This window comes from Nerophis ophidion, linkage group LG28, assembly GCF_033978795.1.
Source record: "Nerophis ophidion isolate RoL-2023_Sa linkage group LG28, RoL_Noph_v1.0, whole genome shotgun sequence".
Taxonomy (NCBI): Eukaryota; Metazoa; Chordata; class Actinopteri; order Syngnathiformes; family Syngnathidae; genus Nerophis; species Nerophis ophidion.
In genome coordinates this window covers 33,631,889-33,647,629 of record NC_084638.1, presented here as the reverse complement: position 1 = coordinate 33,647,629, position 15,741 = coordinate 33,631,889, and the positions used below count along the sequence as shown (strand labels likewise).

Below are 15,741 nucleotides of genomic sequence, written 5' to 3'. Positions count from 1 at the left end.
TAGTGTATGAATATTAAATACATGTTTAGTTTATTAAAATTAAATACGTGTTTTTGTATTAATATTAAATACATGTTTAGTGTATAAATATTAAATACAGGTTTAGTGTATTAATATTATATACATGTTTAGTGTACAAATATTAAATACATGTTTAGTTTATTAAAATCAAATACATGTTTTTGTATTAATATTAAATACATGTTTAGTGTATAAATATTAAATACATGTTTAGTTTATTAAAATTAAATACATGTTTTTGTATTAATATTAAATACATGTTTAGTGTATTAATATTTAGTACATGTTTAGTGTATTAATATTAAATATATGTTTAGTTTATTAAAATTAAATACATATTTTGTATTAATATTAAATACATGTTTAGTGTATTAATATTAAATACATGTTTAGTGTATAAATATTAAATACATGTTTAGTTTATTAAAATTAAATAAATGTTTTTGTATTAATATTAAATACATGTTTAGTGTATTAATATTTAATACATGTTTAGTGTATTAATATTAAATATATGTTTAGTTTATTAAAATTAAATACATATTTTGTATTAATATTAAATACATGTTTAGTGTATTAATATTAAATACATGTTTAGTGTATAAATATAAGTGTATGAGAAACCAAACTTATGTAAAAAAAAAAAAAGAAACAAAAAAAAAAAGGAAAAAGAGAGAGAGAGAGACGGAGAGGACCGGACTTATTAAGAGGGAACGTGCGCCCTCCTGTGGACTTCTGCCGCAACTGCACACATAAAGAAATTCATTATTTCCAAGTGTGCCTTATTTAGAGGATAATAAATACATGTTTACTGTATGAATATTAAATATATGATTAGTATATAATTACATATATGTTTAGTATATGATTATTAAATACATGTTCTGTGTATTAATATTAAATACATGTTTAGTGTATGAATATTAAATAAATGTTTAGTGTATGAATATTAAATACATGTTTAGTGGATAAATAATAAATTCATATTTAGTGTATAAATATTAAATACATGTTTAGTGTATAAATATTAAATACATGTTTAGTGTATGAATATTAAATACATGTTTAGTGTATAAATATTAAATATATGTTTAGTTTATTAAAATTAATTATATGTTTTTGTATTAATATTAAATACATGTTTACTGTATGAATATTAAATATATGATTAGTATATAATTACATATATGTTTAGTATATGATTATTAAATACATGTTCTGTGTATTAATATTAAATACATGTTTAGTGTATGAATATTAAATACATGTTTAGTGTATGAATATTAAATACATGTTTAGTGTATAAATAATAACTACATGTTTAGTGTATAAATATTAAATACATGTTTAGTGTATAAATATTAAATACATGTTTAGTGTATGAATATTAAATACATGTTTAGTGTATAAATATTAAATATATGTTTAGTTTATTAAAATTAATTATATGTTTTTGTATTAATATTAAATACATGTTTACTGTATGAATATTAAATATATGATTAGTATATAATTACATATATGTTTAGTATATGATTATTAAATACATGTTCTGTGTATTAATATTAAATACATGTTTAGTGTATGAATATTAAATACATGTTTAGTGTATGAATATTAAATACATGTTTAGTGTATAAATAATAACTACATGTTTAGTGTATGAATATTAAATACATGTTTAGTGTATAAATATTAAATACATGTTTAGTGTATGAATGTTAAATACAAGTTTAGTGTATTAATATTAAACATATGTTTAGTTCATTAAAATTAAATACATGTTTTTGTATTAATATTAAATACATATTAAGTGTAAGAATAATAACTACATGTTTATTGTATGAAAATTAAATACATGTTTAGTGTATGAATAATAACTACATGTTTAGTGTATGAATATTAAATACAATTTTACTGTTTAAATATTAAATACATCAATAGTGTATTAATATTAAATACATGTTTAGTGTATGAATATTAAATACATGTTTAGTGCATAAATATTAAATACATCAATAGTGTATTAATATTAAATACATGTTTAATGTATAAATATGAAATACATGTTTAGTGTATAAATATTAAATACATGTTTAGTGTATCAATATTAAATACATGTTTAGTGTATAAATATTAAATACATGTTTAGTATATAAATATTAAATACATGTTAGTGTATAAATATTAGATACATGTTTAGTGTATGAATATTAAATACATCAATAGTGTATTAATATTAAATACATGTTTAGTGTATGAATATTAAATACATGTTTAGTGTATAAATATTAAATACATGTTTAGTGTATGAATATTAAATACATGTTTAGTATATAAATATTAAATACATGTTAGTGTATAAATATTAAATACATGTTTAGTGTATGAATATTAAATACATGTTTAGTGTATAAATATTAAATACATGTTTAGTATATAAATATTAAATACATGTTTAGTATATGAATATTAAATACATGTTTACTATATAAATATTAAATACATGTTTAGTGTATTAATATTAAATACATGTTTAGTGTATGAATATTAAATACATGTTTAGTGTATGAATAATAAATACATGTTTAGTGTATGAATAATAAATACATGTTTAGTATATAAATATTAAATACATGTTAGTGTATAAATATTAAATACATGTTTAGTGTATGAATATTAAATACATGTTTAGTGTATAAATATTAAATACATGTTTAGTATATAAATATTAAATACATGTTTAGTATATGAATATTAAATACATGTTTACTATATAAATATTAAATACATGTTTAGTGTATTAATATTAAATACATGTTTAGTGTATGAATATTAAATACATGTTTAGTGTATGAATAATAAATACATGTTTAGTGTATGAATAATAAATACATGTTTACTGTATGAATGTTAAATATATGTTTAGTGTATAAATATTAAATACATGTTTAGTATATAAATATTAAATACATGTTTAGTATATGAATATTAAATACATGTTTACTATATAAATATTAAATACATGTTTAGTGTATTAATGCTAAATACATGTTTAGTGTATGATTATTAAATACATGTTTAGTGTATGAATATTAAATACATGTTTAGTGTAAGAATTTTTAAATACATGTTTAGTGTATAAATATTAAATACATGTTTAGTGTATGAATATTAAATACATGTTTAGTGTATGAATATTAAATACATGTTTAGTGTATGAATAATAAATACATGTTTACTGTATGAATGTTAAATATATGATTAGTATATGATTATTAAATACATGTTTAGTATATAAATATTAAATACATGTTTAGTGTATGAATATTAAATACATGTTTAGTGTAAGAATTTTTAAATACATGTTTAGTGTATTAATATTAAATACATGTTTAGTGTATGAATATTAAATACATGTTTAGTGTATGAATATTAAATACATGTTTAGTGTATCAATAATAAATACATGTTTACTGTATGAATGTTAAATATATGATTAGTATATGATTATTAAATACATGTTTAGTATATAAATATTAAATACATGTTTAGTGTATGAATATTAAATACATGTTTAGTGTAAGAATTTTTAAATACATGTTTAGTGTATAAATATTAAATACATGTTTAGTGTATGAATACTAAATACAATTTTAGTGTATTAATATTAAATACGTTTTGGTGTATAAATTAAATATATGTTTAGTGTATGAATATCAAATATATGTTTAGTGTATAAATATTAAATACATGTTTAGTGTATGAATATTAAATACATGTTTAGTGTATAAATATTAAATACATGTTTAGTATATAAATATTAAATACATGTTTAGTGTATAAATATTAAATACATGTTTAGTGTATAAATATTAAATACATGTTTAGTGTATGAATATTAAATAAATGTTTAGTGTATGAATATTTAATACGTGTTTAGTGTATGCATATTAAATACATATTTAGTTTTTGAATATTAAATACATGTTTAGTGTATAAATATTAAATAAATGTTTAGTGTATGAATATTAAATACATGTTTAGTGTATAAATATTAAATACATGTTTGGTGTATAAATATTAAATACATGTTTAGTGTACAAATAGTAAAATATTGTTTAATGTATGAATATTAAATACATGTTTAGTTTATGAATATCAAATACATGTTTAGTGTATTAATATTAAAAAATATGATTAGTAAATGAATATTAAATATGTGTTTAGTATATGATTATCAAATACATGTTTAGTGTATAAATATTAAATACATATTTAGTTTATAAATATTAAATACATATTTAGTGTATAAATATTAAATACATGTTTAGTGTATGAATATTAAATACATGTCTAGTGTATTAATATTAAATACATGTTTAGTATATAAATATTAAATACAGGTTTAGTGTGTAAATATTAAATACAAGTTTAGTGTATAAATATTAAATACATGTTTAGTGTGTAAATATTAAATACAAGTTTAGTGTATGTATATTAAATACATGTTTAGTAAATGAATATTTAATACATGTTTAGTGTATGAATATTACATTAATGTTTACTATATAAATATTAAATACATTTTTGGTGTATGAATATTAAATACATGTTTAGTGTATAAATATTAAATACATGATTAGTGTATTATTAAATTCCGTTTTAGTGCATTATTATTAAATACATGTTTAGTGTATAAATATTAAATACATGTTTAGTGTATAAATATTAAATACATGTTTAGTGTATAAATATTAAATACATGTTTAGTGTACAAATAGTAAAATAATGTTTAATGTGTAAACATTAAATACATGTTTAGTGTATAAATATTAAATACATGTTTAGTGTATAAATATTAAATACATGTTTAGTGTATACATATTAAATACATGTTTAGTGTATTAATATTAAATACATGTTTAGTGTATAAATATAAGTGATTGAGAAACCAAACTTATGTAAAAAAAATAAAATAAACGTAACAAAAACAAAAGGAAAAAGAGAGAGAGAGGACCGGATTTATAAAGAGGGAACGTGCGCCCTCCTGTGGACTTCTGCCGCAACTGCACACATAAAGAAATTAATTATTTCCGAGTGTGTCTTATTTAGAGGATAATAAATACATGTTTACTGTATGAATGTTAAAAAAGTATGATTAGAATATGAATATTAAATTTGTTTAGTATATGATTATTAAATACATGTTTAGGGTATGAATATTAAATACATGTTTAGTGTATACATATTAAATACATGTTTAGTATATAAATATTAAATACATGTTTAGTAAATAAATATTAAATACATGTTTAGTGTATGAATATTAAATACATGTTTATTGTATAAATATTAAATACATGTTTAGTGTATGAATATTAAATACATGTTTAGTGTATAAATATTAAATACATGTTTAGTGTATAAATATTAAATACATGTTTAGTGTATGAATATTAAATACACGTTTAGTGTATTAATATTAAATACATGTTTTTTGTATTAATATTAAATACATGTTTAGTATATGAATATTAAATACATGTTTAGTATATAAATATTAAATACATGTTTAGTGTGTGAATATTAAATACATGTTTAGTGTATTAATATTAAATGCATGTTTAGTATATAAATATTAAATACATGTTTAGTGGATGAATATTAAATACACGTTTAGTGTATTAATATTAAATACATGTTTAGTGGATGAATATTAAATACACGTTTAGTGTGTTAATATTAAATACATGTTTAGTGTATGAATATTAAATACATGTTTATTGTATAAATATTAAATACATGTTTAGTGTATGAATATTAAATACATGTTTAGTGTATGAATATTAAATACATGTTTAGTGTATAAATATTAAATACATGTTTTTTGTATTAATATTAAATACATGTTTAGTATATGAATATTAAATACATGTTTAGTATATAAATATTAAATACATGTTTAGTGTGTGAATATTAAATACATGTTTATTGTATGTATATCAAATACATGTTTAGTAAATGAATATTTAATACATGTTTAGTGTATGAATATTAAATACATGTTTAGTATATAAATATTAAATACATGTTTAGTGTATTAATATTAAATACATGTTTAGTGTATAAATATAAGTGTATGAGAAACCAAACTTATGTAAAAAAAAATAAAAGAAACAAAAAAAAAGGAAAAAGAGAGAGAGAGAGAGACGGAGAGGACCGGACTTATTAAGAGGGAACGCCCGCCCTCCAGTGGACTTCTGCTGCAACTGCACACAAAAAATAAATTATTTCCGAGTGTGTCTTATTTAGAGAATAATAAATACATGTTTACTGTATGAATGTTAAATATATGATTACTATATAAACATTAAATATATGTTTAGTATATGATTTTTAAACACATGTTTAGTGTATAAATATTAAATACACTTTTAGTGTATGAATATTAAATATATGTTTAGTGTATGAATATTAAATATATGTTTAGTTTATTAAAATTAATTATATGTTTTTATATTAATATTAAATACATGTTTAGTGTATTAATATTAAATACATGTTTAGTGTATAAATATTAAATACATGTTTAGTGTTTGAATATTAAATACATGTTTAATAAATAAATATTAAATACATGTTTAGTGTGTAAATATTAAATACATGTTTAGTGTATAAATATTAAATACATATTTAGTGTATGAATATTAAATAAATGTTTAGTTTATTAAAATTAAATACATGTTTTTGTATAAATATTAAATACATGTTTACTGTATGAAGGTCAAATATATGATTACTATATAAACATTAAATATATGTTTAGTGTATAAATATTAAATACACTTTTAGTGTATGAATATTAAATACATGTTTAGTGTATGAATATTAAATATATGTTTAGTGTATGAATATTAAATATATGTTTAGTTTATTAAAATTAATTATATGTTTTTGTATTAATATTAAATACATGTTTAGTGTATTAATATAAAATACATGTTTAGTGTATTAATATTAAATACATGTTTAGTGTATGAATATTAAATACATGTTTAGTAAATAAATATTAAATACATGTTTAGTGTGTAAATATTAAATACATGTTTAGTGTATAAATATTAAATACATATTTAGTGTATGAATATTAAATACAGGTTTAGTGTATTCATGTTAAATACATGTTTAGTCTATTAATATTAAATATATATTTAGTTTATTAAAATCAAATACATGTTTTTGTATTAATATTAAATACATGTTTAGTGTATAAATATTAAATACATGTTTAGTGTATTAATATTAAATACACTTTTAGTGTATAAATATTAAATACACGTTTAGTGTAAAAATATTAAATACATGTTTAGTGTATTAATATTAAATATATGTTTAGTTTATTAAAATTAAATACATGTTTTTGTATTAATATTAAATACATGTTTAGTGTATTAATATTAAATACATGTTTAGTGTATTAATATTAAATACATGTTTAGTGTATGAATATTAAATACATGTTTAGTGTATTAATATTAAATACATGTTTAGTGTATGAATATTAAATACATGTTTAGTGTATAAATATTAAATACATGTTTAGTGTATAAATATTACATGTTTAGTGTATAAATATTTAATACATGTTTAGTGTATAAATATTAAATACATGTTTAGTGTATAAATAACTACATGTTTAGTGTATGAATATTAAATACATGTTTAGTGTATAAATATTAAATACATGTTTAGTGTATAAATATTAAATACATGTTTAGAGTATAAATAACTACATATTTAGTGTATGAATATTAAAAACATGTTTAGTGTATATTAAATACATGTTTAGTGTATAAATATTAAATACATGTTTGGTGAATAAATATTAAATACATATTTAGTGTATAAATATTAAATACTTGATTAGTGTATACATATTAAATACATTTTTAGTGTATTAATATTAAATACATGTTTAATGTACAAACATTAAATAAAATTTTAGTGTATGAATATTAAATACATGTTTAGTGTATAAATATTAAATACATGTTTGTTCTATAAATATTAAATATATGTTTGGCGTATAAATTAAATATATATTCAGTTTATAATTATTTAATACATGTTTGGTGGATGAATATTAAATACATGTTTGGTCTATAAATATTAAATATATGTTTGGCGTATAAATTAAATATATGTTTAGTTTATAATTATTTAATACATGTTTAGTGTATGAATGACCAGATTTATGAAGAGGGAATGTGTGCCCTCCAGTGGACTTCTGCCGCAACTGCACACAAATAAATAAATTATATCCGAGTGTGTCTTATTTAGAAAATATTAAATACATGTTTACTGTATGAATGTTAAATATATGATTAGTATATAAACATTAAATATATGTTTAGTATATGATTATTAAATACATGTTTAGTGTATAAATATTAAATACATGTGTAGTGTATGAATATTAAATACATTTTTAGTGTAGTTATGTTAAATACGTTTGGTGTATAAATATAAAATAAATGTTTAGTGTATTAAAAGATAAGACATGTTTAGTGTATAAATATTAAATACTTGTTTAGTGTATGAATATTAAATACATGTTTAGTGTATGATTACTAAATACATGTTAAGTGTACTAATATTAAATACATGTTTACTGTTTGAATATTAAATACATGTTTAGTGTATTATTATTTAATACATGTTTAGAGTATGAATATTAAATAAACGTTTAGTGTATTATTATTAAATATATGTTTGGTGTACAAATAGTAAAAATATGTTTAGTGTATAAATATTAAAAACTATGTTTAGTGTATGAATATTAAATACATGTTTAGTGTATGAATATCAAATACATGTTTGGTGTATAAATATTAAATACATGTTTGGCATAAAAATTAAATATATGTTTAGTGTATAATTATTTAATACATGTTTAGTGTATAAATATTAAATACGTTTTGGGTGTGTAAATATTATATACATGTTTGGCGTATAAATTAAATATATGTTTAGTGTATAATTATTTAATACATGTTTGGTGGATGAATATCAAATTCCTGTTTAGTGTATGAATGACCAGATTTATGAAGAGGGAATGTGCGCCCTCCAGTGGACTTCTGCCAAAACTGCACACAATGACATTATTTCCGAGTGTGCCTTATTTAGAAAATTATAAATACATGTTTACTGTATGAATGTTAAAAAATATGATTAGTATATGAATATTAAATGTTTTTAGTACATGATTAAATACATGTGCAGTGTATGAATATTAAATATATGTTTAGTGTATAAATATTAAATACATGTTGAGTGTATGAATATTAAATATATGTTTAGTGTATGAATATTAAATATAAGATTAGTATATAATTAAATATATGTTTAGTACATCCATCCATTTTCTACCGCTTATTCCCTTTTGGGGTCGTGGAGGGCGCTGGCGCCTATCTCAGCTACAATCTCCACCTCATCGCAGGGCCAACACAGATAGACAGACAACATTCACACACTAGGGACCATTTAGTGTTGCCAATCAACCTATCCCCAGGTGCATGTCTTTGGAGGTGGGAGGGGCCTATCCCCAGGTGCATGTCTTTGGAGGTGGGAGGGGCCTATCCCCAGGTGCATGTCTTTGGATGTGGGAGGGGCCTATCCCCAGGTGCATGTCTTTGGAGGTGGGAGGGGCCTATCCCCAGGTGCATGTCTTTGGAGGTGGGAGGGGCCTATCCCCAGGTGCATGTCTTTGGAGGTGGGAGGGGCCTATCCCCAGGTGCATGTCTTTGGAGGTGGGAGGGGCCTATCCCCAGGTGCATGTCTTTGGAGGTGGGAGGGGCCTATCCCCAGGAGCATGTCTTTGGAGGTGGGAGGGGCCTATCCCCAGGTGCATGTCTTTGGAGGTGGGAGGGGCCTATCCCCAGGTGCATGTCTTTGGAGGTGGGAGGGGCCTATCCCCAGGTGCATGTCTTTGGAGGTGGGAGGGGCCTATCCCCAGGTGCATGTCTTTGGAGGTGGGAGGGGCCTATCCCCAGGTGCATGTCTTTGGAGGTGGGAGGAAGCCGGAGTACCAGGAGGGAACCCACACATTCACGGGGAGAACATGCAAACTCCACACAGAAAGATCCCGAGCCTGGGATTGAACTCAGGACTACTCAGAACCTTCGTATTGTGAGGCAGACGCACTAACCCCTCTGCCACCGTGAAGCCCATGTCTGGTATAGGATTATTAAATGTAATAATGTCTAGTATAGTATTATTAAATACATGTTCAGTGTATGAATATTAAATATATGTTTAGTGTATGAATATTAAATACATGTTTAGTGTATGAATATAAAATATATGTTTAGTGTATGAATATTAAATACATGTTTAGTGTATGAATATAAAATATATGTTTAGTGTATGAATATTAAACACATGTTCGGTGTATGAATATTAAATACATGTTTGTGTACAATAAAAACAAAGGAATACTTATATATGCATGTTGAGAATAATACATGAATGAATGCTTCATTTCAGAGAATAAATAATAAAAGTAATAAGTAACAGAATGTGTGACCATTAAATATCTGAATGTGAATAAATGTTGATATTATGAAATGAAAAGACAATGTTATTACTAAATGTATGTTTAATTTACATGTTGTACTTTAACATTAGGTAACAAATAGGTGAATGTAGTGCAATTTAATAATGAGTGTTATTTTCAGCAAGGTACTTGTGTTGTACTTTGATGTACTCCTACTTCCAAGTGACTTTGTCAAGTACTAGTAAAGGAAGAGATGATGCAGTACTTGAAGTCTTTACTTTTGTCCTGAGATGAAGATCAACTTCATGAAGACACCTTATCAATGTCAACATGACCAAAGTAGGAAGAAAGAAGGAAGGGGGCGGAGCCTCTTTCATTTTCTGATGTTAAGTTGGCCCTGTGATGAGGTGGCCACTTGTCCAGGGTGTATCCCGCCTTCCGCCCGATTGTAGCTGGGATAGGCACCAGCGCCCCCCGCGACCCCAAAGGGAATAAGCGGTAGGAAATGGATGGATGAATGAAGTTCCTGGTCAAAGCTGGTATACATTATATGCCTTGAGCTCTTACTTTGAAGGCCCTAAGAGCGGAAGTGGTGACACGATGAGTGCAGCGGAGATGTTTATATATGTCGCCTATACTGTATAAAAGTACAAAATAACAAACACCGAGGGAGGCTCCAGTTTTACACGAGGACCACTTTATTTACTTTCTTTCAAAAACCTCCGCTCCACTCAACCTCTCACCACTTCCGCTCTTAGCGTCTTCAAAATAAGAGCGCGAGGCAAATATTGTATTACAGCTTATAACAGGTACTTAACATCACAAAGAGGCAAGCCCATAAAATATATATATAATAACCAAGTGCAAATTAATTAAGCCATAGGCTCATTCAGATTCATTAAATAACTTAAATTTGGAACACAGTGTCATCGTTTTCAACTTTATTTCAAACCTTTTTTTTATTATTTATAAATTTCCACAATTACAAACAGTAAGTCCAACAACAATATAAAACATTACAAAACATTATAAACACAGTCCAAACAGCGCCAGGGCGTTGTAAATTCAAAATAACAAAAAAAGAATACAAAGAAATGAATACATAATAAACAAAGTACAAAGCCATAGGCTCATTCAGATTCATTAAATAACTTAAATTTGGAAGAACAGCATCATCGTTTTCAACTTTTTTTTAAACCTTTCTCTGCCTGCGTCACACAAGTGACGTCACTGTTGGAGAGCCATATAGCACACCGTGATTGGTGGATTCCTTCAGCTCCGCCCACAATGCTGTCAAGCACCATTCATATCAAACTCTCACTAACATTCAACTTTCATATTAGCGTGGGAGCCGCAAAATAAGATCTCACGTGTCTGAGACCCTGGTCTAATATATATATAGATGTGTCAGAAGTGCTACTGACACTTTGATCATGTTTGCTTTTCCTGTCTTTCAAATCACTTCCTGTCCTGCTGCTCTTATTTTCTCACTGTTTCCTGTTTGCTCTCTGTCTTTTGTGGCACCTTTACTCTCTGCTCCGTGTCTGCACACCTGTTCCTCGTTTAATTAGTTGTATTTAGTTCCACCTGAGTCCCTCCTTCACTGCTTCATCATTATTCTTTTTTGACGGATGTGGATCGGACGGGTTTTAGTCGCAGTGAGTAATACTTTGCTCTTTTACACTGGCGTTCTATTGTTTGTCTTCATGCTTCTACCGTGTGCTTTATTGCTGATTTAAAGTTGTGTTTGTGTTGCTGTGACAGTTTGCTCTTTTACACTGGCGTTCTATTGTTTGTCTTCATGCTTCTACCGTGTGCTTTATTGCTGATTTAAAGTTGTGTTTGTGTTACTGTGACAGTTTGCTCTTTTACACTGGCGTTCTATTGTTTGTATTGATGCTTCTACTGTGTGCTTTATTGCTGCTTGAAAATTGTTTGATTCGCACTGCACGTGCACATATGTTAGGAACACAACATGTAGAAACACACATTTAGTGACAAACATGCACATGTGTTAGGAACACAACATGTAGAAACACACATTTAGTGACAAACATGCACATGTGTTAGGAACACAACATGTAGAAACACACATTTAGTGACAAACATGCACATGTGTTAGGAACACAACATGTAGAAACACACATTTAGTGACAAACATGCACATGTGTTAGGAACACAACATGTAGAAACACACATTTAGTGACAAACATGCACATGTGTTAGGAACACAACATGTAGAAACACACATTTAGTGACAAACATGCACATGTGTTAGGAACACAACATGTAGAAACACACATTTAGTGACAAACATGCACATGTGTTAGGAACACAACATGTAGAAACACACATTTAGTGACAAACATGCACATGTGTTAGGAACACAACATGTAGAAACACACATTTAGTGACAAACATGCACATGTTAGGAACACAACATGTAGAAACACACATTTAGTGACAAACATGCACATGTTAGGAACACAACATGTAGAAACACACATTTAGTGACAAACATGCACATGTGTTAGGAACACAACATGTAGAAACACACATTTAGTGACAAACATGCACATGTGTTAGGAACACATGTAGAAACACACATTTAGTGACAAACATGCACATGTGTTAGGAACACAACATGTAGAAACACACATTTAGTGACAAACATGCACATGTGTTAGGAACACAACATGTAGAAACACACATTTAGTGACAAACATGCACATGTGTTAGGAACACAACATGTAGAAACACACATTTAGTGACAAACATGCACATGTTAGGAACACAACACGTAGAAACACACATTTAGTGACAAACATGCACATGTGTTAGGAACACAACATGTAGAAACACACATTTAGTGACAAACATGCACATGTTAGGAACACAACATGTAGAAACACACATTTAGTGACAAACATGCACATGTGTTAGGAACACAACATGTAGAAACACACATTTAGTGACAAACATGCACATGTGTTAGGAACACAACATGTAGAAACACACATTTAGTGACAAACATGCACATGTTAGGAACACAACATGTAGAAACACACATTTAGTGACAAACATGCACATGTTAGGAACACAACATGTAGAAACACACATTTAGTGACAAACATGCACATGTTAGGAACACAACACGTAGAAACACACATTTAGTGACAAACATGCACATGTGTTAGGAACACAACATGTAGAAACACACATTTAGTGACAAACATGCACATGTGTTAGGAACACAACATGTAGAAACACACATTTAGTGACAAACATGCACATGTTAGGAACACAACATGTAGAAACACACATTTAGTGACAAACATGCACATGTGTTAGGAACACAACATGTAGAAACACACATTTAGTGACAAACATGCACATGTTAGGAACACAACATGTAGAAACACACATTTAGTGACAAACATGCACATGTTAGGAACACAACATGTAGAAACACACATTTAGTGACAAACATGCACATGTTAGGAACACAACATGTAGAAACACACATTTAGTGACAAACATGCACATGTTAGGAACACAACATGTAGAAACACACATTTAGTGACAAACATGCACATGTTAGGAACACAACATGTAGAAACACACATTTAGTGACAAACATGCACATGTTAGGAACACAACACGTAGAAACACACATTTAGTGACAAACATGCACATGTTAGGAACACAACATGTAGAAACACACATTTAGTGACAAACATGCACATGTTAGGAACACAACATGTAGAAACACACATTTAGTGACAAACATGCACATGTGTTAGGAACACAACATGTAGAAACACACATTTAGTGACAAACATGCACATGTTAGGAACACAACACGTAGAAACACACATTTAGTGACAAACATGCACATGTTAGGAACACAACATGTAGAAACACACATTTAGTGACAAACATGCACATGTGTTAGGAACACAACACGTAGAAACACACATTTAGTGACAAACATGCACATGTGTTAGGAACACAACATGTAGAAACACACATTTAGTGACAAACATGCACATGTGTTAGGAACACAACATGTAGAAACACACATTTAGTGACAAACATGCACATGTGTTAGGAACACAACATGTAGAAACACACATTTAGTGACAAACATGCACATGTTAGGAACACAACATGTAGAAACACACATTTAGTGACAAACATGCACATGTGTTAGGAACACAACATGTAGAAACACACATTTAGTGACAAACATGCACATGTGTTAGGAACACAACATGTAGAAACAAAACACATTTAGTGACAAACATGCACATGTTAGGAACACAACATGTAGAAACACACATTTAGTGACAAACATGCACATGTGTTAGGAACACAACATGTAGAAACACACATTTAGTGACAAACATGCACATGTTAGGAACACAACATGTAGAAACACACATTTAGTGACAAACATGCACATGTTAGGAACACAACATGTAGAAACACACATTTAGTGACAAACATGCACATGTTAGGAACACAACATGTAGAAACACACATTTAGTGACAAACATGCACATGTGTTAGGAACACAACATGTAGAAACACACATTTAGTGACAAACATGCACATGTTAGGAACACAACATGTAGAAACACACATTTAGTGACAAACATGCACATGTTAGGAACACAACATGTAGAAACACACATTTAGTGACAAACATGCACATGTGTTAGGAACACAACATGTAGAAACACACATTTAGTGACAAACATGCACATGTGTTAGGAACACAACATGTAGAAACACACATTTAGTGACAAACATGCACATGTTAGGAACACAACATGTAGAAACACACATTTAGTGACAAACATGCACATGTTAGGAACACATGTAGAAACACACATTTAGTGACAAACATGCACATGTTAGGAACACAACATGTAGAAACACACATTTAGTGACAAACATGCACATGTGTTAGGAACACAACATGTAGAAACACACATTTAGTGACAAACATGCACATGTTATGAACACAACATGTAGAAACACACATTTAGTGACAAACATGCACATGTTAGGAACACAACATGTAGAAACACACATTTAGTGACAAACATGCACATGTTAGGAACACAACATGTAGAAACACACATTTAGTGACAAAC

General features: G+C 26.5%; 1 long non-coding RNA gene across 1 annotated transcript in view; it reads left to right on the top strand.

Moving 5' to 3' along the window:
- The first annotated feature begins 12,064 nt into the window (after positions 1-12,064).
- LOC133545181 (uncharacterized) overlaps positions 12,065-15,741 on the top strand; it is an 8,253-nt gene continuing 4,576 nt past the window's right edge. Inside the window, exon 1 of the long non-coding RNA XR_009804744.1 lies at positions 12,065-12,237. This is a non-coding gene — a long non-coding RNA (uncharacterized LOC133545181). The remainder of the gene's footprint in view (positions 12,238-15,741) is intronic.